This window comes from Pelecanus crispus, chromosome 1 (assembly GCF_030463565.1).
Source record: "Pelecanus crispus isolate bPelCri1 chromosome 1, bPelCri1.pri, whole genome shotgun sequence".
NCBI lineage: Eukaryota > Metazoa > Chordata > Aves > Pelecaniformes > Pelecanidae > Pelecanus > Pelecanus crispus.
In genome coordinates, this window is record NC_134643.1 from 181,859,010 (window position 1) to 181,886,367 (window position 27,358).

Genomic DNA, 27,358 nt, shown 5'->3' on the forward strand with positions numbered 1-27,358 from the left:
GATATCTTCTGATTTTTTGCTGCTTTGCTTGATTAGATAATGTCATCATGAATATAGTTGCCTGAAGAAACTGAGTTAGTTAAAATAACTTCATGCTGCACACATGTCTTTCTTAATTTTTCATCTTGAAATTCTATTTTTGATACATCTCCTGAGGCCTTATACTAATGTAAAGTCCTGTAACAATCTGTTTCTCAAACTACTATTTTCTTTTGAAAGTTACTATAACATCTCCTAGCAGTGACTTGCTCCTAGACATAGTTAAATTAAGAAAGGCTGTGTTGCAGGAAGGAGATGAATAGAGCCACCTGAAGACGGAGGCACCCTACAGTCAAGCTGTTGGTGGTGCCACATTCTCTCTCATCATGTTACAGATGAATTAAATTCTCCCACTTGCTTCAGCAAAGCTCACCTGAGCTTCCACTTCTTCCCCAGTTGTTCCCCACTTGTTTGCATAGCTCAGTCTGTAGCACTGATTTTCGCTAAGGCAAAGGAGAGATAATAAACTAGACAGATCCAAATAGAGAGGGAGCTTGCTGGGTCTTGGAGGTTGGATAGATGGGTGGATGTTTGAGTACGTGCCCATGATCACGTCTGTTTAAGTATGAGCATGATCCTTGGCATGGTTTTGGTTATAGCTGACTGACATTCTCCAAAAAACCGCACAGTTCAGGAAATGCCAGATGCCAGAAACTGTTGGTAGTTTGGATGCAAGTGTCTTGTCTGGAGGAGGGAGGAAAGTGAAAAGAGTTTAGCTCTGTGGACAAAAGCAGAGCCATGTCTCTTGGCCTTAGGGCTCGAGAACCGCTTTACATAGCGAGACAGACACATAGCGAGAAATGTTTTATTAGGAATTTACAGCCTTTCAAAAGGCTAAAGGTGAAGACAAGTGACAAAATGAAGAGAAGTCAGACAACTAAGGTTGGTAAGAGAGTTATAAAGTAAGCAGAGGGAAGGAGGGATGAGACTGAGAGTGCAGGCAAGGATGGGAAGGTGTTAGGCAAGTAGGACTCACAGGGGTAGTCTGGGCAGGTGTGACCAGCAAAAAAAAAATTAATTAGAATATGTTTTATACAATAGGAATTACAGGATAAAATCTAGTAAAGGAAACAGAGTTGGTGCAGAGTGAATGCAATGTGAGAACAATAGAAAGGGTCTATGTGGGGAAAGAATGAAAGTTTTTATAGGGCAGAAGCATTTGTGTTTACGAGGGAGAGATCAAAAACTGCAGAAGCAAAGGTAAATTATTTGGGGGAAGTAAGGCAGGAAAATATCAAAGGAAAAATGCATGTGAGAGGTAGAAAGGAGATGACATGAAAGAAGTCAGAGACAAATAAGCAAGCCGAAAAGAGGGAGACAGGAAAAAAAACCTTGTCAACAGTATCGTTTGGGGTTTTGTGTTACAGTTAATATATAATAGCAGATCGCCTCTTGATATAATATCTTCTGGGGATTTTCTTGCATTTTTTTTATTCTAAGAAAGCAGCTTAAAACCACAACTCATGCCTAAAGTATCCAATTCCTCTATTCCTTTAAAGCTGGTCATAACAAGTTAATGATAAAAATGTACAGTACTAAAAACACAGATCCTGTTTCTTAGAATATCAGCCCACAAAACCAGATGTAGACCTTTTCAAATGATTATTAAAAAAAAGGAAGAAAATAATTCAAATTAAAGAAAATAGGCATATGTAAGATTATCATTCATCAAATCCTTTTAGGATGGTAATACTTTGAGTCCCTTGCAAAAGAAAGGTTTAAATGAAATCGCTATGAAGTTTGAACTGGTTTCACATTACATGGCTTACCACAACAGAAGAGGTGAGCATGATTTTTTCCCATTGTGATGGTGCTGAGTCTCAAACAGCACAAAAAACGCAAACACTGACGTTGTTAGCAGCAAGCTCTGGGGTATAGTGTTCCATGGAGTATGGCTCAGCAAAGGTAAGGAACATCATGACAGCAGTGCTACATGATAGTCATTCCAGCATTTTATAGACAGGCAAGTATAAAAATAGGCATATAATCTGATCTTGTGAGTTCAAATTAATGAACATTTGTGCATCTACATCTTGAATAACTACCGAAACCACTGTAAGAGCCCTATGAAGAAAGAACTGCTATTACTGCAATAGATGACATAGGTGCAGTTGTTATGTGCTACCACATTAGTTGATACTACAAAATCCTTGTCGCTTGTGAACATTTTCCTCCATATTTTCACTGTATACACATAGAACCACAGAATAGTTGAGATTGGCGGGCACTGCTGGAGATAATCTAGCCCAGCCTCCTCTGGTCAAAGTAGGGTGACACAGAGCAGGTTGTTCAGGGCTGCATTCAGTTGGGGTTTGAGTATCTTCAAGGATGGAGACCCCATGTCTCTTCACAACCTGTTCCAGTGTTTGACTACTCTCCAAATAATTTTTTTTTTTTTTTTTTTTTTACCTTTCAATGGAATTTCCTGTATTTCAATTTGTGTCCATTGGGCAACACTGAGAAGAGTCTGGCTTCATCTTCTTTACTCCCCTCGCCCCCCTCAGGAATTCATACACATTCGTAAGATCCTCTCTGAGCCTTTGCCAGATTGAACAGTCCAAGCTCTCTCAGCCTCTCTTCATATGTCAGGTGCTCCAATCCCTTAATCATCTTTGTAGACCAAAGATGACTCCTTGTTTGAGAAGTTTATGAAGTTTGAATTTCCTGTTAGGATCCAGCTCTAAGCAGAAAAAAAATCAAGGTACCAGATTGTTAAGTGCTTCCCCCCACCTCTTTCTCTCTCTCTTTTTTGTAACAAATTCTTCTTTTTAAGCTTTCTGATTGATTTAATAATCTGAGTATAATAACTAGGTTTCCTTCCTGCCTACAAAAGAGTATAAGTGATCACACAAACAATTATGTGCCATTTAATGCTCTTTAAGTAACAGAGATCTGCAATTACTAGGTATATCTAGGATACACAACGCTATGATTTAACATGTGATTTTTACTTCAAAATTTTCCTTATTCTGAAATCTGCTACATAATACAAAAATATACTTTTAAAGGTGGAAATCCTGTTTTCTAAAGGGGCTGGTTCTGCATGCATTGTTTATGTGTGCAAATAATATTGGTACAAAACTGTATGCTGAGACTTCTCATGAAATGTCATGATTGTATATTTTTGTAGGAGGCCCATGTAAGGATCCCTTGAAAATGTATTCTATTACTGGTCCAATCTGAAAACCCATGCAGAGAATGTTGCATCATCACTTAGAATGGATTCACTTTACAGAAGTATTTCGGGACTAAGCTGCAATTTAGGGACTATATTGAGAAGGAAAATAAAAGGGAACAAAGGAATAATATTCCATGTTTTTTTAAGGGAGCATAAATTGAAGAAGTGAGGTTCACCTCTTGGGTGATACTCTGTCCATTTTTATCACAAGATTCATAAATATTACCCACTGTTGCTCATCTAACCACTGTCTTTCATTAGGGTCAACTTACAGAATGTTCCCAACTTCAGAAAAGACTGGTCAGCTGACAAAAGACAGTCTTATGTTTATTAAAATAAATGTAGGACCTTTGAAGGTGTGACAAAATGAGAAAAGTGTAGTAACAGGAAATGAAGAGCTTCTTGAATTGGCCAGAGAATTAAAATCTGCCTATGTTACAAGTAATGTAGTCAGAAGAAAGAAGAGTGTGGTGTAGGTTCAGACAGGTGTACTGACTTTTCAGGCTTATCTGGATAATGCCTTGCAGCCCTTCCAAAACTAGGTGTCTCATCACAGTTCAATTTGATCCACATATCTCTGTGTACTGCAGATCTTTTCTTGGCTACATGTACTTCGACAGCTTCAAAAGTTGTCTAGATAATTGTAATTAATCAGAAAAACAGTGCTTTAATTCCTGAGTGTATGATATACATGGTGCTCTATATTTTTATGTCTGTAGTTGCTGTATAACGTATAAAATGATATTTCAATTATTTTTCATACAAACTTCGAAAAGCAATTATCTTACTTTTCAAATTCATTTTTTTGGGATTTATTCGTAAGTGTTTTAGGTTTTGAAACTTTTTTGTAAAGCTCCTGACAATTCTTCTGCAGCTTGGCCTACTGAGTCTGTAATCTGTAGGTGATGAAATGAGTAACTACAAAACTCTTGTACTTATTTCAGGAACTCCATCTTTCTCTCAAAGATAAAATGTGTATATAAAGTACTTTTGGAAATCTCTGTTATAGTGCATGGTAAGAATACTACTTCATATATCTATCTATACATATAGATACATCTTTGTCAATTAAAAAAAGTCATTTCAAAGCACCTTACATGTTTCATTTATTATGTCAATTTTACATTAAATTAATCTCAGTAATTATTGTTGCTATTATTATTTTGAACAGATTTGCTTTACAATAGGTACTTCTGTGCACCTATTTCACATCTAATACTTGAGTTCTCTTTTCTAGTGTAAAGATATTAAGCTTCCTCTGAAATGTTTCGTGTGTGAATTATAACTACTTTCCTGTATTAAACTCCTGTTCTGTTTTTTCTTAAGTGATAATCTGAAGATTTAATTTCTAATCTCATCCTTGTTTTCTCTCTTGCTGTGTGCCCGAATCAATAAAAGTATATTCCAACTTCCATCCTGTACAAAACTCTCTGAGCCACGAAGCATTTTTAGCAGGGGTTAGAGTAAGGAGAGAGTTGAAAGGTTTTCTATAGATTATTTTAGCTTGGAGGACAAGTGGAGTTCACAGATGCAGCTGTTTGATAAAGTCTGGCAACTTTTCTGCTAAAGTAGAAGATGGAATTATTTGGTGTTTAAAGAAAGATTAATCACATAATTAAATAATTTAATTTTCTCTGGCTCACAGTTATTGGTACTGTATTAGGCAGAACTGAAATAATGGTTAAAATATAATTATCATTGTTGTTGTATCCACATCATCATATTGGATATTGCCAAGAAACAAAATCTGTAGCTGGAAGTATTTTCTCCTAGTAGACTCAGTCCTGTAAGGTCTTAAGAATGTATTTAAGTTATCTAAGTATGTAGAGTTGATTTGTACGAGTATTGCAGAGGCTAGAAATTAAAAGTTTGAGTTACATACTTAGTAATTTTGAGAAGCAAATCTATTATTCAGTTATTTATTTTATGTAGTGCTCACATTTGGTGATCCTGTGTTGGTTAAAAAGATATACATTAATAAAATTGAGTGGCTATTGCTTAATTCTTTTAAAATGCATTCCATGTTAACACAGTGTTTTGGTTATTAGTGTTTAATCATTTTAAACGTTATCATTGCTTTTGATTGGTGTTTTAGGATGATGTGCTGTTTATCTGTTGGGGCTGAACTAACTTATTGCAAAAATAAGCAACAAAATCCTGCTTTCAGACTGATAAACTGTAACCTAATTCAAGAAACTGAATCAGATTACACAAACATTTTTGCACTTTGTGAAGGAGTAGTCATTACAATTAATGTGGAAACTATCATGTTCACTAGTTGATGTATCAGTGGGAAGATATACTGACTCAACTCTGTAAAGATATTATTTCATAGTTTTTAAAATCATAATTAAGGTGTAATTCAGGCCACCTGTCCTCTTCTGAAAACACTGTCATAATTTTGTCATACTGTCATCCTGTTGAATGGCTAACTAGCTTCTACTTTATCACAAGAGGCTTTATCACTGAAAACCATTTCTGGAAGCTCACTAGTTTAAGTTCCAATGAGTCCCTTACATTCCCTCGTTAATAATTAAGTTGGTTTTCCATGTAGCCATAAATTTTTTCAAAATCCCCAAATCAAATAATTGTTTCAGCAACTATTAGGGTAAGAATACAAGACACAGTGGGAACTTGAGTGCTTAGCTGTACGATCTGCATATACAAATTCATTCTTTTCTGACTTTTGATATTTTACTCCTCAACCTTCATTTTAAATGTTGTGTTAAAATGAGATTTATTATAGTGCTTGAGCAGAAAATACTGCCACATAAGAATTTATTTTGGGGTCCCAGTAATCAAAGGGTCAGACTCCTGTGAACATTCAGTGATTTCAGTAGCTCTTTGTAACAAAATAGGATGTAACTGCATGGTTTATTATAGGCAAATGTATGGAAGATCTCCAAGCAGGCAGATTATAAACTGCCTCTGAATCTAAAGCCATTTCACCACATTTGCTTCTGACAACTATTTTCTTTTTAGCTGTTTCTAAGCATAAGAAGGATTTGAGTATCTTTGCTTACAATAAACCACATAGACATAGCTTTTTCTGTTACAAAATCTTTTTAAACCCAAGAATTACTTGCAGAAATAAAACCTTTTTTATTAAGAAGTTTTAATCAGTAAGAACTTGTACATTTTGCAGTATTATACCATACAACACTACATATATTCAAAGCCTGCAGGATAGTGTTGGAAGACTGTGTAAGTCAGAGGGTCAACCCTCATGCAGGGTCACTGACTGCCTGTTGAGGGGAGTCCCTGGACTGAACTGTTTCCAGAAATGCTCCCAGCTTTTTTGATTTAAAAGGGAACAAGCTGGTTCACTTCACTAGAGACTCTGGGATTAAATATTTTGGCAGTGGGGATAGTCAGGTACCTCAACACGCTCAAGGTACTCGAGAAGGAGTGAAGTCATTTTACAGGGTAGTTATAAGCTAGCGAGTCCTCTCTTCTACTTGCATCTGATGACTACTCATTTATTATTAGGTTGTGATGTGGACAGATTTATTACCTTTCAGTGGAGAAATTTTTGTTTCTTCCTGGATCACAGGATAATTTTGCCTTCTGAAGGCTAAGGGTGTAATGGTACTGATTTGTGAATTTCCCCATAAAAGTGATATTTCTGTACCAGTTGTGTAGGATCCCAGTTGAAAGATCATATTCTGTGAAGATGAACTATTAGAAAATATTAGTAAAGCCTCTACTGGTGTGTGGTAGTTTTCAGATATAGTAGATTTAACATGGTCAGAAGAAAATACATCTCTGACTTTAGAAATGACTGTCACCCAAATTCCAGTTTCTTGTTTCAAATCATAACAGTACATTAAGCATCTTGGGGAAAAAAACCCTCCACTTTTGAAAAGAAGGTATTTTATCATCAGGGTTTCCTATAAAACAAATAACATGCAAAACAAAATAAACCACTGAACTCATGATAAAAAAGAAAACAATTAAAATCTTATTCTTAAAGGCAGGTATGTGGCAAAGTTATCAATGACTAAATTTGGACCTGGTAATGGAAGTGTTTACTTGTGATTACTATAGCTTTCTGATTTCCAACATATTATTTGTAATGGAAATGAAAAAAGTTATTGAAAAGATACATAATGCAGAGTACACTGATTGTTTCATAAAATTAAATTATTCAAAATGGAAGATTACCGATTGTGGGAAGTACTGAAATTGTCTTGTAGCTCAGATTTCAGGCAGTCTTCCAATTAAAAAAAATCAAGATAGTCATGCTCCTGCATTTGCAGTTTTTCTTGTAATAAACCTGGTATTTTTCCAACCAAACTCTTGCTTTTCAATGAAAATGTTTAGTCAAAATAATTCAATACCAAATCATTCCGTTTCTAATTAGTTCAAAACTAACCTTTTACAGAGCAAACAGTGCATTGCCAATACGGAGTATTATTTTATTAAACACTGCCACTAGAAATGAACCTGAGCTGCTGAATTTGGAATAATATCTCAGTCTTACATGATGGTCTCTTATCTGGATGATATTGATTGCTATAGCAATATAGTAAGATGGTACTTGTTAGAGTAAGCATAGCAAAATCTGTTACAAAGCTCAGTATCATCACATTGCTAGCTATGGTTCTGTGTCATCACGATGACATGAAGTTCTAGGAGCCTATCTCCTTTCCTATAGAATTAGACTACCTATGTCCTTGCATGACATGACCAGTGAAGGGTGAATGATATTTTTCTCTTCATTTTATGTTTGATCTGCTACCCGTGCTACATACTGCATTCAATAAAAGATGACTTCAAATTTATATGTTCCAAAGTTATGGTTCATGATTTCATTATCATGTATTTGGGGATTCTCTACAGTACAGGAAGAAACAGCAGCTTAATGTATTTAACTGGTTTTGGGGGATTTTTTTTTTTTTTTTTGGGCGGGTGGTGTCAAATGTCATTTTTTAATATGATTGTGTCCTGGTTAAGAACAGTGTGTGCTGTGGAGTTTTCCAGCTCTCATGCAAGGACTTAAATGAAGGGAAAATCCAGAAAAGATGTCAGGTAGCACAGGTATTTTTGTTATATGATATAGGATGTAGGTGAACTTACAAATTTACTCAAGTAAATGGTATCTTCAAGAAAAGTATGCTGGCAAGCATTATTATATCTGGGCAGCTTTAGGAGACTACAACTCAAGCAAAAAAGAATGAACTAAGTAATGTATTAGTTGATTTTATTAATATTTGGTTTAAGTTACCTGTGTTTGATAACAGCTTGGAAAGGTCAAGCATCTAATGATCACATCATATCTAACCTTTCAGGAAACAAGGTTATTGAACACAAAATGAACTTTGTTAGTTTTCCAAGGACAACCAGTCACTATGAGTTATCCTTATGACTTACAGCTCTAGTAACATTGCCTGCATGAATTTTAAAAGACAGGATAACATACTATCAGAATTATAATGAATCCACTATCAGTTGTTCAGAGTGCACTGTATTGTTGTTACTAATGTTGTCCTATGCAGTATATTAGAGCTATCATAAAGTAGTCTTAACTGAGACAAGGTTTTTGAAGAGGAAGGTTGTTCTAGTTCAAGTCAGGATTCCAAGGCCAGATTGTTGCACAAACTTCATTCTAGATAGTCTGCAAGTTGCTGAACATTTTTCTTCTTGGATATCAGAGAGTAGTTATGTCAGAACTGTGTTGTGCTGTGAAGTTAAGCATGTAGAAAGACATGCTGATGAACTGTACTGCAAATACAAAATGATCTGTCAGTTATTGCTCGTGGAGCTGCCTCCAGTGCTTGTGGTTTATGAAAACTTGAGCTGTTGGTCTGAGCTTCCATGCATTCAAAATGTTAAGTTTGAAAACCTCATTTTACTTTCTTCAGGTGAGAAGACTTCTTTGATTCCTTCAAGATGCAGAAATAGGTAGCTATGTAGGTTGCTGTGTGCTTGCGGCAGCAACTGAAAAGGCAAACAGAGTGGGATGGAAGGGGATAGGAAGGGGGCTAAAAAAGTTGCGCGCGCGTGTGTGATGGAGAGAAAGAGAGAGAGAAAGGGGGAGGGAAGAGAGAGTGTTGTTCTTTGTGAGTTGGTATAACCAACATTTAATGTAACACAAGCTCCTTTGTTTGCTATTGTCTATTAATTTGTGACTATTGAGAGGTTACAAAGCTATGTTGTTACAGTATTTGTGTAATTTCTTTCAGGGGTTGTCCTCTTTCCACAGTGCATATTCAGGAGGCTTTATTTTGTCGTTCTGAAATGTTTTTAGTTACGAATGTTGCACCAGTAACTCTTAAATCATCTCCTTTCAATCCAGTCCTAATTGCAATGAGATACTGTGTTCAAGCTGTCAGCAAAGAATAAACTGTTACTGCTACTAGTATTAGAGATGTGACTACTATGGACATTTAGAAAAAAAGTCTTAGATTGAGGAGAATGTTACTGCTATTACATTGCTTTGATGAGGTCATCAATTAATGATGTATTAGATTCTGACTATGAAAACAGTAACATGCTAGGAATGAGTAAGCTGGAGAAAGGAAAACTGCACCTAGTGAAGACAAAATTAATAATGTCACTGAGTCATTTTAACTCATCAAAATCCATAGCAATGGCAGATAGACAGACAGTGTACTGACAAGTTTTACTGAAAAGTAAGGTTTTGTCAACATTACCTTTTTGTTAGGTGGTGGCTGAGATTCAGATTGACAGAGGGGAAGTAGAACAAGTTGCAGGGAGTGTTTTAAATGGGCAGATGCATATACTAAATTTCCTTTTCTCTATATTTATTATGCTGTCTGATATCACAGGCACTAAGACCACACACATGGCTTGAAAAACCCAGTTGCACTTATTGAGAGGAAAGTTAGCAGAATAACATTGCTTTCTGCAGACTGTAGTTTTTTAAAATAATGTTTCTGGCACTTATAGTGGAAATACAGAATTCAAAACATGAGGTTGTATCAGCTGCATATTCCAATAATCTCCATTTATGATTACATCAGGTTACAGGAGCTACATTGTCAGGAACCATGAAAATCAAGGGTAGGATCTTAAATAAATAACATTACTACTAAAAAGGATGATGTCATTTTTATGTTTTCTTTTGACAGTAAACTAATTCCTTAATTCATATGCTATGATGCATCAATCCAATATACAGAGACCTAGCTGTAATTACCGTATTAGAATACTGACTCCGTAATGTCACTTAAGATTGAACTTCAGATGGTGAGAAAAGCTGCTTAACACAGTGCAAACAGGGATAGGTTTTCCCTGTAATCTTGCTTCATAAGTATATTTGAATATAGAATCACAGAATCATAGAATGGTTTCGGTTGGAAGGGACCTTAAAGATCATCTAGTTCCAACCCTGCTGCCATGGGCAGGGACACCTTCCACTAGGCCAGGCTGCTCAAAGCCCCATCCAACCTGGCCTTGAACATTTCCAGGGATGGGGCATCCACAGCTTCTCTGAGCAACCTGTTCCAGTGCCTTGCCACCCTCATAGTGAAGAATTTCTTCCTAATATCTAATCTAAATCTACGCTCTTCCAGTTTAAAGCCATTACCCCTTGTCCTAGCACCACATGCCCTTGTAAAAAGTACCTCTCCAGCTTTCTTGTAGGCTCTCTTCAGGTACTGAAAGGCCACAATAAGGTCTGTCTGGAGCCTTCTCTTCTCCAGGCTGAACAACCCCAACTCTCTCGGCCTGTCTTCACAGGAGAGGTGCTCCAGCCCTCTGATCACCTTTGTGGGCCTCCTCTGGACTCGCTTCAACAGGTCCATGTCCTTCTTATGTTGGGGGCCCCAGAGCTGAACGCGGTACTTCAGGTGGGGTCTCATGAGAGCAGAGTAGAGGGGGAGAATCACCTCCCTCGACCTGCTGGCCATGCTTCTTTTGATGCAGCTCAGGATACGGTTGGCTTTCTGGGCTGCAAGCGCACATTGCCAGCTCATGTTGAGCTTCTCATCAACCAACACCCCGAAGTCCTTCTCCTCAGGGCTGCTCTGAATCCATCCTTCTCCCAGCCTGTATTTGTGCTTGGGATTGCCCTGACCCATTGCAGGAGCTTGCACTTGGCCATGTTGAACTTCATGAGGTTTACACGGGCCCTCTCAAGCCTGTCAAGGTCCGTCTGGATGGCATCCCTCCCTTCAATGTGTCGACCACACCAGACAGCTTGTTGTCATCATCAAACTTGCTGAGGGTGCACTTGATCCCACTCTCCAGGTCACGAAGAAAGATGTTAAACAATGCCAGTCCCAGTACTGACCCCTGAGGAACATCACTCATCACTGGTCTCCACTTGGACATTGAGCTGTTGACGGCAACTCTTTGAGTGCGACCATCCAGCCAATTCTTTATCCATTGAGAGGTCCATCTGTCAAATCCATGTCTCTCCAATTTAGAGACATGATGTCATGCAGGACAGTGTCAAATGCTTTGCATAAGTCCAGGTAGATGACGTCAGTTGCTCTTCCTTTATCCACCAATGCTGTAACCTCATTGTAGAAGGCCACCAAATATGTCAGGCATGATTTTCCCTTAATGAAGCCATGTTGGCTATCACCAATCACCTCCTTATTTTCTACGTGCCTTAGCGTAGTTTCCAGGAGGATCTGCTCCATGATCTTGCCAGGCACAGAGGTGGGGCTGACTGGCCTGTAGTTCCCTGGGTCTTCCTTTTTTCCCTTTTTAAAAATGGAGGTTATGTTTCCTCTTTTCCAGTCAGTGGGAACTTCACTGGACTGCCACGACTTCTGAAATATGATGGACAGTGGCTTAGCAATGTCATCTGTCAGTTCCCTCAGGACCCATGGACGCATCTCATCAGGTCCCACGGACTTGCGCACCTTCAGGTTCCTTAGATGGTCTTGAACCTGGTCTTCTTCTACAGCAGGCAGTTCTTCATTCTCCCAGTCCCTGCCTTTGCCTTCTGCGACTTGGGTGGTGGGGCTAGAGCACTTGCTAGAGCACTGAGGTAAAAAAGTTATTGAGTGCCTCAGCATTCTCCATATCCTGGGTAACCAGGTCTTCCGTTTCCTTCTGGAGAGGGCCCACATTTTCCCTAGTCTTCCTTTTATCACTGACGAACCTATAGAAGCTTTTCTTGTTGCCCTTGATGTCCCTGGCCAGATTTAATTCTGTCAGGGCTTTAGCTTTCCTAACCTGATGCTTGGCTGCTCGGACAATTTCTCTCTATTCTTCCCAGACTACCTGTCCTTGCTTCCACCCTCTGTAGGCTTCCTTTTTGTGTTTCTGTTTGTCCAGGAGCTCCTTGTTTATCCATGCAGGCCTCCTGGTGTTTTTGCCTGACTTCCTCTTTGTTGGGATGCATCACTCCTGAGCTTGGAGGAGATGATCTTTGAATATTAACCAGCTTTCTTGGGCCCCTCTTCCCTCCTGGGCTTTATCCCATGGTACTCTACCAAGCAGATCCCTGGAGAGGCCAAAGTCTGCTTTCCTGAAAGGCCAGGGTAGTGAGCTGGAAGAAAAGGACTATATTACTTGGGCAATTTAGTAACTGGGTAACTTACTGCATCACAACAGTACATTCTTTTTGCAAGTACTAGACTACCAACAAAAAGAAAAAAGACACAAACCCAAACGGTTTCCAGCATTCCATCAGTATTCAGTGCAAGTATTTGAGAAGAGAAAGGTGATTTCTTGTGAATCAGTACATTTGTTTTGAAAAGTATCTCAAAAGATTCTAGTAGATTAATATTTCATTCAAGTGGAAGAAAACAGTGGTTCCTGTGCACTCAGTCACTGTGTGACAAAACAGTTTTTAAAGTAATTTTTTTCCTCTATTGAAAGCTCAAATTATATTTGGCCTTTGAAATCTCAGATATGCAGACGCTGAACACACTGAGGACAACATACTCTTAGAGGTGAATGACAAAAAATATAGCACTCTTGCCTCTATAGTGTATAACAATGTGAGCTTCATGTTTATGGAATATGGAATAACTCATGCAACAGGGTTTAGCCTTTTTTTTTTTTTTAATACAGCCATAAGAACATGTTTATATAAAATATAAATTACTTTTTTCTTTAAATGTAAATTATTTCTCTTTAAATTGATTTCTATTATCACCAGAGTTAAAATTTTATATGGAAAGACTGTTATGAGGAGGTGACATGTATGCAGAACCAAAATAAGTAAGTGTTATCATAGTAGATAACTCTTAAGTTAAATGGAAAAAAAACCTGAATGCTTACACCCCAGGAAGGTCTGGGCAAGAGATGCTACTATTTAGGCTACTATTCCTGTAAAGAATCTGACTTCTATGGCTGCATCTGTACCAATAAATAAAACAGTTCAGAGCCGTGCTTTGGCTTGGAGGGCAGACTTGCATCCTGAAGCTTACAACTGCAAGTCTAAACTCTTTTACTTATTACAATCTTTCCCAGCCTGAGGGGGGGGGGAAATCCATATCTTCTCCTGAGGAAGAGCTCCTGGCCATTTCTGTTTCTTGTACTGTCCATGGCCAATTACAGAACATGTTTTGTAGCTATACTACAAAATTGCTACTAGGATGAACATGGCACATGTTGAGTTTCTAGTATGGTTTCTGTTTAAAGAAACTAGAGGCAAAGTTTGTGTGGAAGTTTTATCTTTTATTAGACCAAGTGCCAAAAATTTACAAGCATTTGGAATACAACTCATGTCTTCTGAATGAAGTTAATCACTACTACGATCTAAAAGCATCTGAAAGCAATTAAAAATGCTTATATGGAAATGCTGTTTTAAGTAGGAGCAGCTTGGTTTCTCCACCTTCTGCTCAATAGCTGGATACCATTTGTCCAGTAAGTGTTAAAGATGATGACTTTTTTTCATTAAAAACTCTTGCAGTATACCTTTTTTTTTATTCTTTAATTGCTTTCTTCTGTACTCCAGGAGAAATCTTTTCATCTTTTGAATGTCTTTTTGATCTGCATTTACCTTTCCTCTTTTTTTACTTCTGTTCTTGAGGCCTCAAGTTAACTTTCTGATGATGAAGAAAAAAAAAAAAACATACATTTTTCTATATGTACAGTGCACTTATCCCTATGCACAAAAAGAAGCACTCAGTCCAAACACGGGATAGTTACCATATTCACATCCAGTTGGGAATTCAAGGAATAGTTAGCTGATTTTGCACTTGGAAGCAAATCTTTTAAATTAATCTTTTTTTGTGGAAAATTTAAGGTCATCATGAGACAGCGGTTATGCCAACATGCCCTGTAACTGCTGCTGAGTCTTTAAGTTACGGATAATCATTCATATAAATTTCTTTTCTAACAGACTTCTGTCGGCATAATTTTCTCAAGAAAAATATTTGCTTTTAAATTACTTTATAATTGTTAGTTGCTGTCTTTATAGTGTCAGTAGAGTTTGTATTATTATTATTATAGTGTTTTGTGTCAGTAGAGTTTGTATTATTGTAGTGGTTTATGATGTGTTTTGGTGATGTTTTGGTTTTAGTTTATTTGTTTATTTCAGTCTCCACTTATATTACTAGGAGTGAATTTGCTGATATCAGTTAAAGGATTAAGCTTGGTATTGAGATGCTGTATCATCTCAAAATATTTTGAGTTCCCAGTCCTATGCTCTGAGCTAATATTTACTCTTACTCTACGTGAGCAAGTATTTTAGAATTTCGTACAGGTTGTCTGGGATCTCACCTTTGTTTGTGACTTCTTAGTTTTAACTAGTTCTCCCTCTCCCCTAAAACCTGGTAGAAGGACTAGAATATGTAATTCTTTATCCATCCTAATTAGAGACATTTTCCTTAATGAGCACTGGAAATTTCACTGGTTCCAGTTTTACACAGATTCTTGGCATGAATTTTGAACTTACAAACTCTGCTTTATAAACTCGCAGAACTGTGGTAGGAGTCCGTATTTTAATTTATCTTCCTTTTTCATGCTTCTTTCTCAAATCTTTGTCTTTATTTAATATTCAGATTTATTTAAATAAATCTTTAGTAAAGGAAATAAATATTTTTGGAACAGGTGACAACAAATGAAGAATAACAGTAAATCCTAACAAGATTTTCTCTGGGATGTTTTCCTTTGCCATTCATTCCAAATATTTAATTCCCTAGTCCTCTCTAGCTGACCAGGCAAGAGTTTACAGAACTTTCTTTGGCCAGTGGAGTGGTACTTCAAAAGTTAAAAAGAGTGCCAGGATTTTGTATTAGAAATAATGATGTACTTTTTCAGAATTTTTATTTATTTTTCAGACTGTAGTTTTTATTAAGTAATCAAGTAAGTTAATAGATTCAGTAGGTAGCCCAGATATAAAGTAGGGCATAGGCAAAACACAAGGATATTTAATGTAGCCCTTATATAACTTGTGATCAAGTTGAGTGAAGGTTATTGCCAATGGATTTAACTTAATTTCTATCCCACATCTTGGACTGTTTTAATTCAGTGTAACCACAGAAACTGTATTTGGTCTGCCCTTGGAAAATCCTTTTTTCTTTGTGTAAAAAATTTGTGGTAAGTGGTTTTTTTGGGTTTTTTTCCCTGTATAATTCAGAACTGTTTATATAACCTCTGAGATAACACTGTATTTTGGAGTTGTATTTGAATCTGCTTCATTGCTTCTTTTAGAATTATTCATGATTTAATTGTATTTATTCACTTAACACAGATCCATCTGTGGCCTGCTCCCAGTAGAAGGCCCCTCATTTCATCCTCAGTCACTAAATGCTAACATCTCACGCATTGCTTAGCTCCATCTCACTTTTTGTAGTGTTGTTCCTATGGTTACTTAAAGTGATTCTTTCTACCAGAGTTTACAATATAATTGTTTCACTTTTTATTTGTTGCTTTGGTATGGTTTCTGCTGTCCTGACTTTATCTCTGTATTCAAAAGTAACTTTATCTTACATGATACACTGTCTTCTAGATCTCAATGTCTTTTTCAGAGATGTGAAAGGTTTTGAAGTTGGTATATCCTAATCAACATTTTTTTTTTTTTTTTTTTTTTTGCGGGGGAGGGGTGGTGGTGGTGGTATTGGATCATGGTGTATGGTATGATGCTTCCTCATTTCTCTGAATAGTTTTTATTAGGCTACTAAATTTTGTCCAGTTCTCTGTCTTTTCAATAGAATGCCTATAAAACTCTTACTCCCATCTTTCAAAACTGAGTGATTTTGAGATTCCTCTGAATTAATTGCCCTATAAATTCCTTTCTGCTTTACACTGCAGTATTTTCATCAGATGTAGACACACAAAGCCAAATTAAAGCAAAGATGCTCAGTTTAATTTCACTTACTGGTTTTGCTTTTAAGACTATAATGTGCATAAATAGAATAGAATGGAATGGAATGGAATAGGATAGAATAGATTGTTTCAGTTGGAAGGGACCTACAGCGATCATCTAGTCCAACTGCCTGACCACGGCAGGTCTGACCACAAATTAAAGCTTGTTATGTAATTATATTCTGGCAAGATTGTAGTTTCACTGTAGACACCTTAATGCTTTCGCTTAAAGCTCAACAAATTTATTATTTCCCTTATTCTTGCCATGTTGACCAATCATGAATCCTTTATCTCACCAGCCTGGCTAATCTAGTAAATCTGGGAGGTATGCCATTAGGTAATGCCTTTTAAAGAAAAAATGAAAAACTAAACACTGATAGATAAGTTGCAAATGAAAAGAGATTTCCAGTGCTAACATTGTTCATTATTTCTCCTAACTCCATCTCATGTCCATTTTGCCAGATGTCTGAAGAAAATATGGACTTGAATTTTTAAGCCTTTTTTTCTCAGCTTCCTCCTGCTTCCTAACTGCTTCTTGGAAGTTTTTCAGACAGAGTAATAATTTTGAATTGCATTGTTTTTCTTTCATATACTGCATACATCTTCTAGAAGAAACCTCACCACCTGAGAAAATGGCTGCTTTATGAGAAATCTTCAGCTTTGTATAGCTGCCACAAAAAACCGAACATTTCCAGACCATTTTGACAAATATATTTTCTCGTGCTGTCTTTGCATGAAGTGTTTACAATAACAAATTGTTGAAAAAATACCTGCTAAATGAAGAGTCATGATTTTATCATAGTTTGGAAATATTATTTGCGGTGTATGGGGTCAGAAAGGACTGTTCACAGAGCCTATCCCATTAAAGATCATCTATAAAGAGAATTGTCACAGTTCTTTTAAAATTGTAATTATAAAAAGCTTGCCAATGTTTTTTGGAATAATTTCTCTTTTCTCTTCTTCTTAATATAAGTTTCCCATCTGGTTTATGGAGCTGGAATTCCGTAATTCTCACCAGCACGCACAATGGGCATCTGATGCTGAGGCTTCTAGGATTTCCAGCTCTCTTCATGTTTGGCTGTTACCATCTACTTTTTTCATGTGAAATATGCTATGTAAGAGCACTTTATTTAGAGAGAGTGAGAGAGCTACTCAGAACAGAGCTTTCTGGGCACAGATGTTAAAACAGTTTCAGCCTGTCCTGAAAGCCAGAAGCAGAAGGAAAGCTGGTAGATTTTCATAAGTTCTTTTCGGAGTTGGAATTAATTTCAGATACTTCTCCCTCTTCTGTCTGCCACTGCCTTCAAGAAGGTAAAATTAAGAGCATATTTACAATACAAAAGAGATCCCTCATTGTCAGCCTGGGTGCATCGCTATTATGACATGACAAAAGAGCTTCCATTCCTGAGTTAGTACCTCTGTGTGATACATGTACCATGTGAACATGCTAATTCAGATATCTCAGTACTGTGCTCCACTAAATGAAATAAATAGGCCCATAATCATTGCTGAGTATCATCCCTTTAAGTTTATTCAAGTGAACAGAACTACATCTTTCTGAGTGCGTTTGAGATTCTCTGCATGCTCTGATGAATTCATATTTTCAGGTTTTTCTGTACAGCAATGGAAAGCACAAACAGTGATATGGTAGATTCTGTATTATATGAAAGTGGCTTGGACACGTGCTGATGGCCTGCTCTACTTTTGGGACCAACCACTGAACGTCTTGTTCAGTTGAGTTCCTACTGATAACCCTGTTACTGCTGATGTGGGCCAGATTTTATCAGTAAGCCATCTGGGAAGGACTCCATCCAGTAGATGCTTTGCATTCTTTAGCAATACATCCTCAGACATTAAATCTAGTTTTTTGATTAAAAGGTGAATGTTTATATTGTGAAAACAGTTTGCCTCCCTAACTTGATTTTAATAGGAAGTGGAACAAGGGGGAAAAAAAAAAACCCTGGCTGCATATTTGACAGAAACTGATAGAAGGTAAGAGAACTAAGAGAATTCAAAGTGAATCTTATTCTGTCTTGTCCATCAGGATCTACTTTTTTTGTGTAAAAATAGAGTCCTTGAAAGAAAGAAGGAAAGAAAGAATGTCCAATATAAATTGTTTTCTTCTTGAAAGAACAGTGCAAAGCATGTATCATTTGAGGCTTACTTTATTTTGCTGAGATTTTAATGTCTAAAATTTTTTAAACTTTTATAAAGTAGGGGTTTTTAGTCAAGTAGGTTTAAAAGATGTTGAGATGACTTTGTAGTAGTTCTTTATGAGCATAAAACTAATTTTAAAGGAAGCATATACCTAGAAATAGAATTCCAAAGCAGCAGATCCATTACATTTCCTTAAAAATGTCAAGCGTACGGTAAATATCTTCACTGTATTTTCACTACCTGAGAAAAGAAACTCACTTTCCCTAGCTTTAGCCATCTAAGAAGTTAGCTATCGAGGAGGAGATTCATCTGCCAAAAGTTAATACGTTTGAAATGTAGCTGTTGACACCTTAGCAAGTCATCTCCTTTCATAGCCAGTGGAAAGCAGCAGACATCTCTAGAGAGTGATACATCTCGGTGTAAGATAGACCACATGAATCACCCTCTGGAGACGCCTGTGTCTCTTCATTGACTGTAGGCAACCTAGATGAAGGGTTTGGACTGAATGCTTAAATTTTAGAAGGTTAAAGTTAAATTAGATGGGTGAAGCTGTCAAGGTAGGTAAATTATTTTAAAAGTGTGGATGCAGAACTGTGTCTATATGTTGTCCATCAGATGAATCTGTGGAAATGATCAATATGTTTTAAAGTATTTGAAGAAGCTTAGTATGTTCTGGGTATAGTAATAAAAAGAAATAAGAAAACTTCGTATTTTATCATTTGCACAAGATGTTGTATATCACACACGTGCAATATAGCAAGCAATCAAATCACATTTTAGTCAAGGATTGAAACTTCTGTTATCCCTCTGGATTCACTGTGAATTGCGTCTGTAATTGGTTTCTGGTAGCTGGGTTCATGGCATAATATGCACATATTTTAGTCCACTTAAAAAACTGATAAATCCTTTCCTGTGATAATGAATTAATATGCTATTTAAAGAACCAAAGACATAGTATTTCTTGATGTTAACTCCAGTAGGATCACTAGTTTTAGTTTTAGCGTAAGAACAGTACTGCAGTGTCGTAAACAAGGATAAATTAGTATAAATATTTTGCTTATTTAGACTGTTCCAATGAACTAATATTAATCTTATCAGAGTTTTCTGAAGCAGGCTTACTACTATCATCCTGCTCCCTGTAATTTGCTAAAGCTACAATGGCAGATTCTTTTAGAACTTACGTCCTCAACGATACAAGTGACACTACACTGTTCTCTCTAAAAAAACTATACACTATTCCCAAAATAGTAAAAAACCCCAAAGACTGCTTTTTTTTTAAATCTGAATCAGTATTAAGTGAACTTGAAAATGCAGCTATCCAAACTGGTAAGTGCTGAATTCCATCTTCCCTTGCTAATTGTAATAGTTCCTCCTTAAAAATACATCTTTAAATATCTTATTTGGCACAATATCTATTTTTTTCAGTGCTATATGGGAGGACTTCAATCTCAAAATACATAATGTCCTGTAGTAGTTTTCAGCATGTTGAAACACTGAGAGAATCAGAAATATTTATAAGGATCAGATGTGTCTGAGCTCTCCAATCTGTTGTAGTTGTCCACATCTAGTTTTATTTATTAAACATAGATGTAATTTTTCATATAATTATTGGAAAGGAAATGCTGATAATCCTAATGTCCAGTTATATATGTTTAAAAGGATGAACGTTCAGTCCTAATAGGAAATCTGGACACCTTAATTATATTAAAAGTTTGTTGTCCTTTTTTTTAATAATCTTTATTTTTTCCACAGACACCAGACTAAATTTGATTGCATATCTGTTAAAGGGAAAACTTATATTCACTTTTGTGTAAGTAAGGACGTACTTTATAATCCTTTTAAAAAATTCACATATAGATGATCACTTCTTAGACTACAGATTGTTTTTATTTTATTTTGTCAGTGTTTTCAGTCTCCTAATCCATATTTGCCTACTGTGTTTCAAAAGGGAATCAAATTGGTTTTGTGGTACATTAATGTTTTATGCAATATTCCATAGAGAACATTAAATAAAAATAAAAGAAAAAGGTTGACCTCTAACACTTACACCCATTTCTTATGTCAAACTGGGAGATGTTGAAAGCCCTATATGGTCGTAACCCTTCTATCTAACTGTGACCCTCCTTAACATTAAGCAGGTGACTCGATTAAACATAAATCAGGCATAAAATGCCCTGCATGAGGCAGCACACTGAATCAAGCAAATTATCAAATGGCAAAACTCATTCTGTGCTCTGGGCAATGTAAGCTGCCAGCACTTATACATCAAAACTTCACTCAATGTAAGATTGATTTTATTTTATTTTGTTTATTTTAATTCCCTACAGCAAGCTGTGTTAGTCGTGTAAAACGCTGTCTGCATCATTACGTTCCTAAGAAATGCTTTTCTTGTTTAGCAAAGGCCGATCACAATCTTAAGCAACGTAATCTATCTAAGACTAGATATGCTGTACTCTGTAGTGGGTTCTCGTGGAGCTGATATTTTGTGCAATAATACTGAAACTTAAGCTTCTGGGATTGTATAGATTTTTTTCTGTTTGTGTGTATACACAAACTATCAACTTTATCAAAAATACGAGCACCAAAGGGATAATGTTATAAAATTGAATCACTAGTAGCCATTGAAGATATTTTCCAGTTTCAGTAAAGATGCTGGGATTAAAGCATGTAAGTCCAATCTTAAGGCAAGAATGAATTTTTATGTAAAATGATACATGTCTTCCTTTCACAGTTGCTTTTTATGCTGCCTTAAAACATGTCAAAATAATCCCCAGCAGAGGAGCCTAAAAGGAATGTCAGCTCTGTGGTTATGTAAATCGAATTGAGTGCTTTACAGCAGGTTTAAGATTTTTATAACTCAGGAGTTGTTAACAGCCAGCTGGTTTGTATCTGTTTTTTATGGTTATTCTTGTCATAGGCAGCCTCCACAATTTTTAATTATATTTTATGGTATGTGTTTTCCCTCCTCTTGAATCCCACAGACACTCTTTGCTTCAAAAGATATTTTCCATTGGGAAGAGAAGAAGCATTGCTTTGGGACTCCATCATTAGAAATACTGTTGTATAATTACCTCCTGGTAACAACAGTGGAGTGTGAATCTCCATCGCAAATCTTTAACTTGCTATGCCAGGATGGAAATCTGTAGTATTCTGCACACCCGGTTAGGATGTGATGCCTGCAGCCCTTAGCTCAGACTGTTGTTTTCTGCTTTTAAAGAACTGATTTACAGTTTTTATTGCATTCACAATGCAAATTCTTCTTTGCTTCACACTTCAGGTTTAAATACATGCTTTGTGCTTTGCAGATTTGATTACATTCCGTGTTGTGGATCACCACTCCTTTTGTAACATATGTTCCTAAAAATGCCGTATTTTTTATTTATTTTAGTGACTGTAACAGTGATACTGGACAAACATAATCTTTTAAATGTTTTTATAGCACTGTAATTTCAAGACTATAGTCTGATTCCTATCTGGGGTGGAATTAATTTAAAATATACAGAAGAGCACTTTTCTCTGTCTGAAAATAAAAACACCATGCCTGACAGCCTGAAAAGCCAATGCCTTATTTTTTGTTAGACTTTAAGAAGTTATGAAATATTTAGTTATATATAACTGTGAAGACATTACCAGAAACTATGTGTTCTTGAATGTTGTAAAAGCATTTTGTGAGTGTCCTGGCTCCGTGAAAGGAAACGGACCGCTCTCTAATTGTCTTTAATGGTAGATCCTCCTCTTGATACACCTCCTCTCCTTGCAGATGTAATGATGTAAGAGCGAGAGTCCTAAATAATTGATCATATGGAGAAAGCTGTTTGTAAGATGGTTAAAAGACTGTTAAACTTGACAAACTGTAAGATAACAGAAAGACTACTATAAGCCTTTTTTTAGGTGAGGTTGAGAAAATTAACACTTGTTTTTAGTTACAGTCTAAAATAGTTACAGTCAATCTCACTTGAAAAGCCTGTTTTGAAAGTGTAAAGGAAATAATTTATGCTTTTGTGTTGCATTCCAAGAATTGATTTGTGTAATCCAGTTTCATTATTTTAACGGACTGAAATCAATAGAAGTATTATCATCATACCTAATATATTCAGACATTATGACTCTATAGATCTTCTTGTATTACACAATATTATATTTAAATTTGAATGTTAAGTGTTTATTCTGACCCACTTATGGTCTAATGCCTAATGTCAGCAGCTTCTGAACTACAGATGCAAATATCTATCTCTACTGCGTTGGCTTTATATTAATTTCTAGAGCTACACAGGAGTGTACCATGTACCTAAACATAAATACACAGGATAAATACTTATTATCAGAATTGGTTTATTTGGTAGAATTTTCTTTTTTTTAATATAATCCAGTAGGAAATCCAAACACCCTCAAAACAATTAGCTTTAAAACTACAAGGTTGCTGAAAATAAAGTTTGAATATTGGTAAAAATATGATGATCTTAGCAAAATAAATTTCAGAAATTTTATATTATTATTATTACTACTACTATTATTATTATTACTATTTTCAAGTTTTTCCAATATTAATCTTATTTGCTAAAGTTAAGAATGCATAGGAAGACTGAAGGTGCAAGTAACAATAATAATAATAATAACAACAACAACAACAATAAAGAAGATACTGCTTCCAAATATGTAAGATAGGGGTACAGTCAGTGCAGAAATGATACAATAGCGATAGCATGTACCAAAATTGCAAGATACATATGATATTATTTTTGAAAAACACATATTATAGATACATAGATACATAGTATATTAAAAAATAAACAAAACAAGAAAACTCATAGACCTTATGTTCACCAGATTAGGTACGCACAAGATATTTCATGTTTTAGGAATTAGAGTACTGCAGCTATAGTTCAGAGTACTGCAGCTTTATTCATGGCTTCACCTCTCACTTACCCCAGCCAGAACTGCCTGTATTTGCTAACCGTGACCCGCAAAATTAATTGTCATTTCTTTCTTCTCTAGGGCTGTTGAGGATAGTCTGTGCTGTTTAATGGTATTTATTTGTTCAGGGTTCCAAAATATATCTACAGATGATACTCCGGAAACTAAAACTAATATATTAAATTTTTAATTACTTCTTGTAGCCATAATTTAACAATTCGAAATAGAAATAATTCTATATTGAAAAAAATCTGCTTTAAGGTAGCACTGAGTCTGCCCTAAAGTCTGTGTTTGTCTCCCAGTGAAGCTCTCAGAAAATGGAAAGATACCTGCATATTTCAGTTAGGCAGTAGGATTTCAAAGAAGATATTCTTTGGGTGTTACTATGTGGTCTGCAGTACTTGACCTGGTTGGACCAATTAATTTGAACAAATAAAAATACACAGTTTTGACTTAATTAGAGTTTCTATAGTTGTCAGATATTACCCATAAAGGTATTTTAGAGGAACAAAGTCTGTGCCAGGGTTGCCTTGAACCAATCAATCCGGAAAAACACATCAACAGCTGAAGAGGCTGTTGTTCACATAAGGCTTCAATGCATTAACTTATGCTAGATGGACCTTTGCATGAGAATTTTCCCCAATGTTAATACTTGTCTGTTTAAAACAAACATTAATTTTCTCCTTTTTGAGCGTGTACGCTTCATTTTGGATTAGAAACATAGTTGAGAATGGTGCTTTTACGAAATACGTAGAGATACAGAATGATGTCTTTTCCTACTGTATCCTTGAACAGGTAACCTGTTGTAATAGTTCACAAATATACACCTGTTTTTTCCCGTCTGTAAAGGATGGAAAGATTATTAGATAATCATATTGTTCCTCTTTCTTTTCAGGCCATTTTTTAAAATGTCTGATGGCTTTATGGTACAACTAGATTAGAAGTATATTTTTTGATCCTTAATATCCTGTTTTTCAGAATACGACTTCCTTTACAGTCAACAAAAAAAATAACTAGTCACATTTTACAAACATAAGGTAAAATCATTATATTCCCTGTTGTTATTGTCAATGATTTAGAAACAGTACATTTCACATTTAACTAGCTCAGGTAGTAACAGAAGGATGAGGATTATTTAAAATTTCTTTTATTTTCATAAAGGCCTAAGTAGCTTTCAGGGAATTAAGATTTTTTGCCAAATCATCACAAATTAAGAGGTGTTTTGATCTTTTTTGGAAAATTGCTAAACCCTTGATCTTAATCCCACCCTGCTTCAGAATTTCAGTTGACCATATACTAACTTGAATGCAAATTAGTAAAAAATCTTGTATCTGTTAAATTGATGGTTTTAGAAAAAAACTCCAGCTAAACTAACTAAAACCCTAAATGTTTATTTCCTATTCTTCATTAATGCCTCCTGGCCTCAAAAGTGTTTTGTGACCTTTTAAAGTGCATGGTAAATTTGAAAGCAATGTTTCACTTTCATAGTTCCTTTGTGGATTTTTACCCATGTACACTTTACACTGAACCGCTGCCCTCACTTTTTAGGCAAGTTTAGTTTGCGTTTTGTGGACTTTGACTTTATAGATTTAGAACCGGGGTTGATAACAATATTAATACATGCTTGGCACTTTCTTTTTATTTTTATAGCTTTGTACAATTCTTGGCTGATTTATATTAATAATCCTTCTGCAAGGTAAGGAAGTATTATCTCCATCTAATAGGTAGATAGGAATAAAATTAAAATGTAGATGACATATCTGATACCTTCTGGTAATATCAGAATTAAAATTCAAGAGCCTCTAATTTCTTCTTCTGTTCTTTTGTTACAACAGTCATATTTTTAACTAAAAGGGCGAACTACTTCAAAATTCATTCAGATAGTATTTAGATATTTTCTTTCAGTGTCTCTTTTCAGATTCTTCTTGCTACCCACTAAGGATTTCTGTGGAAGGGATGCTTGGCACATGTAGTTGAGCAGAGGTCTTGTAGGTGTGGGGTAATGATCTGTTTGGATTTAATTTACAACTTACTGAAGATAAATCATAAGAAAATGGCAGACAGGAGAATGAGACAGGCCATCAGCTGTCTAACCAAGTGACTGACCTAGGGGCATCTCTAAAGCTGCCAAAATAACTGTTTATAGAATCTGTCAAAAAGCCAAATCCTAGTGCTAGAAAAAATACCTTCCATAATTTTGCATCTGGGCCTTTTGTATGAACACATAGGATGAGAAAAAGAAAGTAAATACACGAGGAAGTGTTTTGTGCTATTGGCATTCTGTAAATATTATTGCTTCTGTTAACACTTGTGTGAAACACTTGATGCTAGTGAAGGACTGATTTGGGGAGAGAGAGCACAAAGGTAGGAGCTTTGAATTGGACTAAGGTTTAATTTTGTGGTGTTTATATGGTAGTTTGAAATAAAAACCTTGGTTAAAATAAGTTTTTGCTAAAAGGATAAGATTCAGGCAAGCTGATGCTGCAATTGGATGCAAAAAATACTTGATCCTATTGATAAAGGTGATATTTCATAGAATGGTTTGGGTCGGAGGGACCTTTAAAGGTCATCTAGTCCATCCTCCCTGCCATGGGCAGGGACATCTTTCACTAGATCAAGTTGCTCTAAGCCCCTTCCAGCGTGGCCTTGAACACTTGTCCCCAGTGATGGGGCATCCACAGCTTCTCTGGGCAACCTGTTCCAGTGTCTCACCACCCTCACAGTGAAGAATTTCTTCTTTATATCTAATCTAAATCTACCCTCTTTTGGTTTAAAACCATTGACCCTTGTCCTTTCCCTACAGGCCTTGGTAAAAGGTCTCTCTTTGTCTTTCTTATAAGCTCCATTTAAGTACTGAAAACCACAATAAGGTCTCCCCAGAGCCTTCTTCTGGCTGAACAATGCCAACGCTCTCAGCCCTTCCTCACAGGACAGGAGTTGCAGCCCTCAGATCATTTCTGTGGCCCTCCTCTGGACCTGCTCTAACAGGTACATGGCTTTCTTGTGCTGCGGACCCCAGAGCTGGACATAGTACTCCAGGTGGGATCTCACAAGAGAGTAGGGCAGAATCACCTCCCTCGACCTGCTGGCCACGCTTCTTTTTATGCAGTCCAGGATACTCTTGGCTTTCTGGCATTCTGTTAGTTTGGTGTAGAAATGTCAACAAACTGTTCATTTAGACTGGAAGTATGAATCCATCCAAAATTCCTGTATATCATCAATGTCATAGGAGGCAATCTTTTTTCCATGCACTGAAGCCATTTTATAACTCATTTTGTATTTCATACTCTTTCCTATGAGGAATATCAATCACTTATGCTTGAACGGTAGCAGTTTCCAATGAAAGTAGAACATTTCACTAAATTTCACTAAAGTTTTCCTGCAATGTAAGCTTTCTTACAGCAAATATGAGAATGGAAAAAGCCTACTTGTAAATATTTTTCTTCAAAAATGTGGTCAGCTGAGACAACCCTATAGTGCCACTTTTGAAATGTGTTTTCTGTAGTTGAGAAGGGCAGGGTGTCAACAGCAAAGAGAGAAAAATGTAAATACAAATGCATGTACACTCTTCAGATTTGATCATGATACTACATTGAGCGTATATGAATGTCTCTGTAGATGATATGGCAACTTTATTACATATTGTTGCTGCAAGGACAGAATCATGTTGATTCATCTGCCTTTATTATGTGAAACCCCACCATATACCACCCATTGGTTGGCATGCAGCTTAGATAAAACACAGTTGTCATGTGGCCTGTTACTGCCATTGAAAATCTGTTTTGATAGATGGAGGAACTACTCTTTTTCAACCTTGGCAAAGAAATATAG

General features: G+C 36.2%; 1 protein-coding gene across 1 annotated transcript in view; it reads left to right on the forward strand.

The window, feature by feature from the left end:
* Positions 1 to 27,358, forward strand: part of DACH1 (dachshund family transcription factor 1) — a 338,069-nt gene that overhangs the window by 154,236 nt on the left and 156,475 nt on the right. The window lies entirely within an intron of this gene.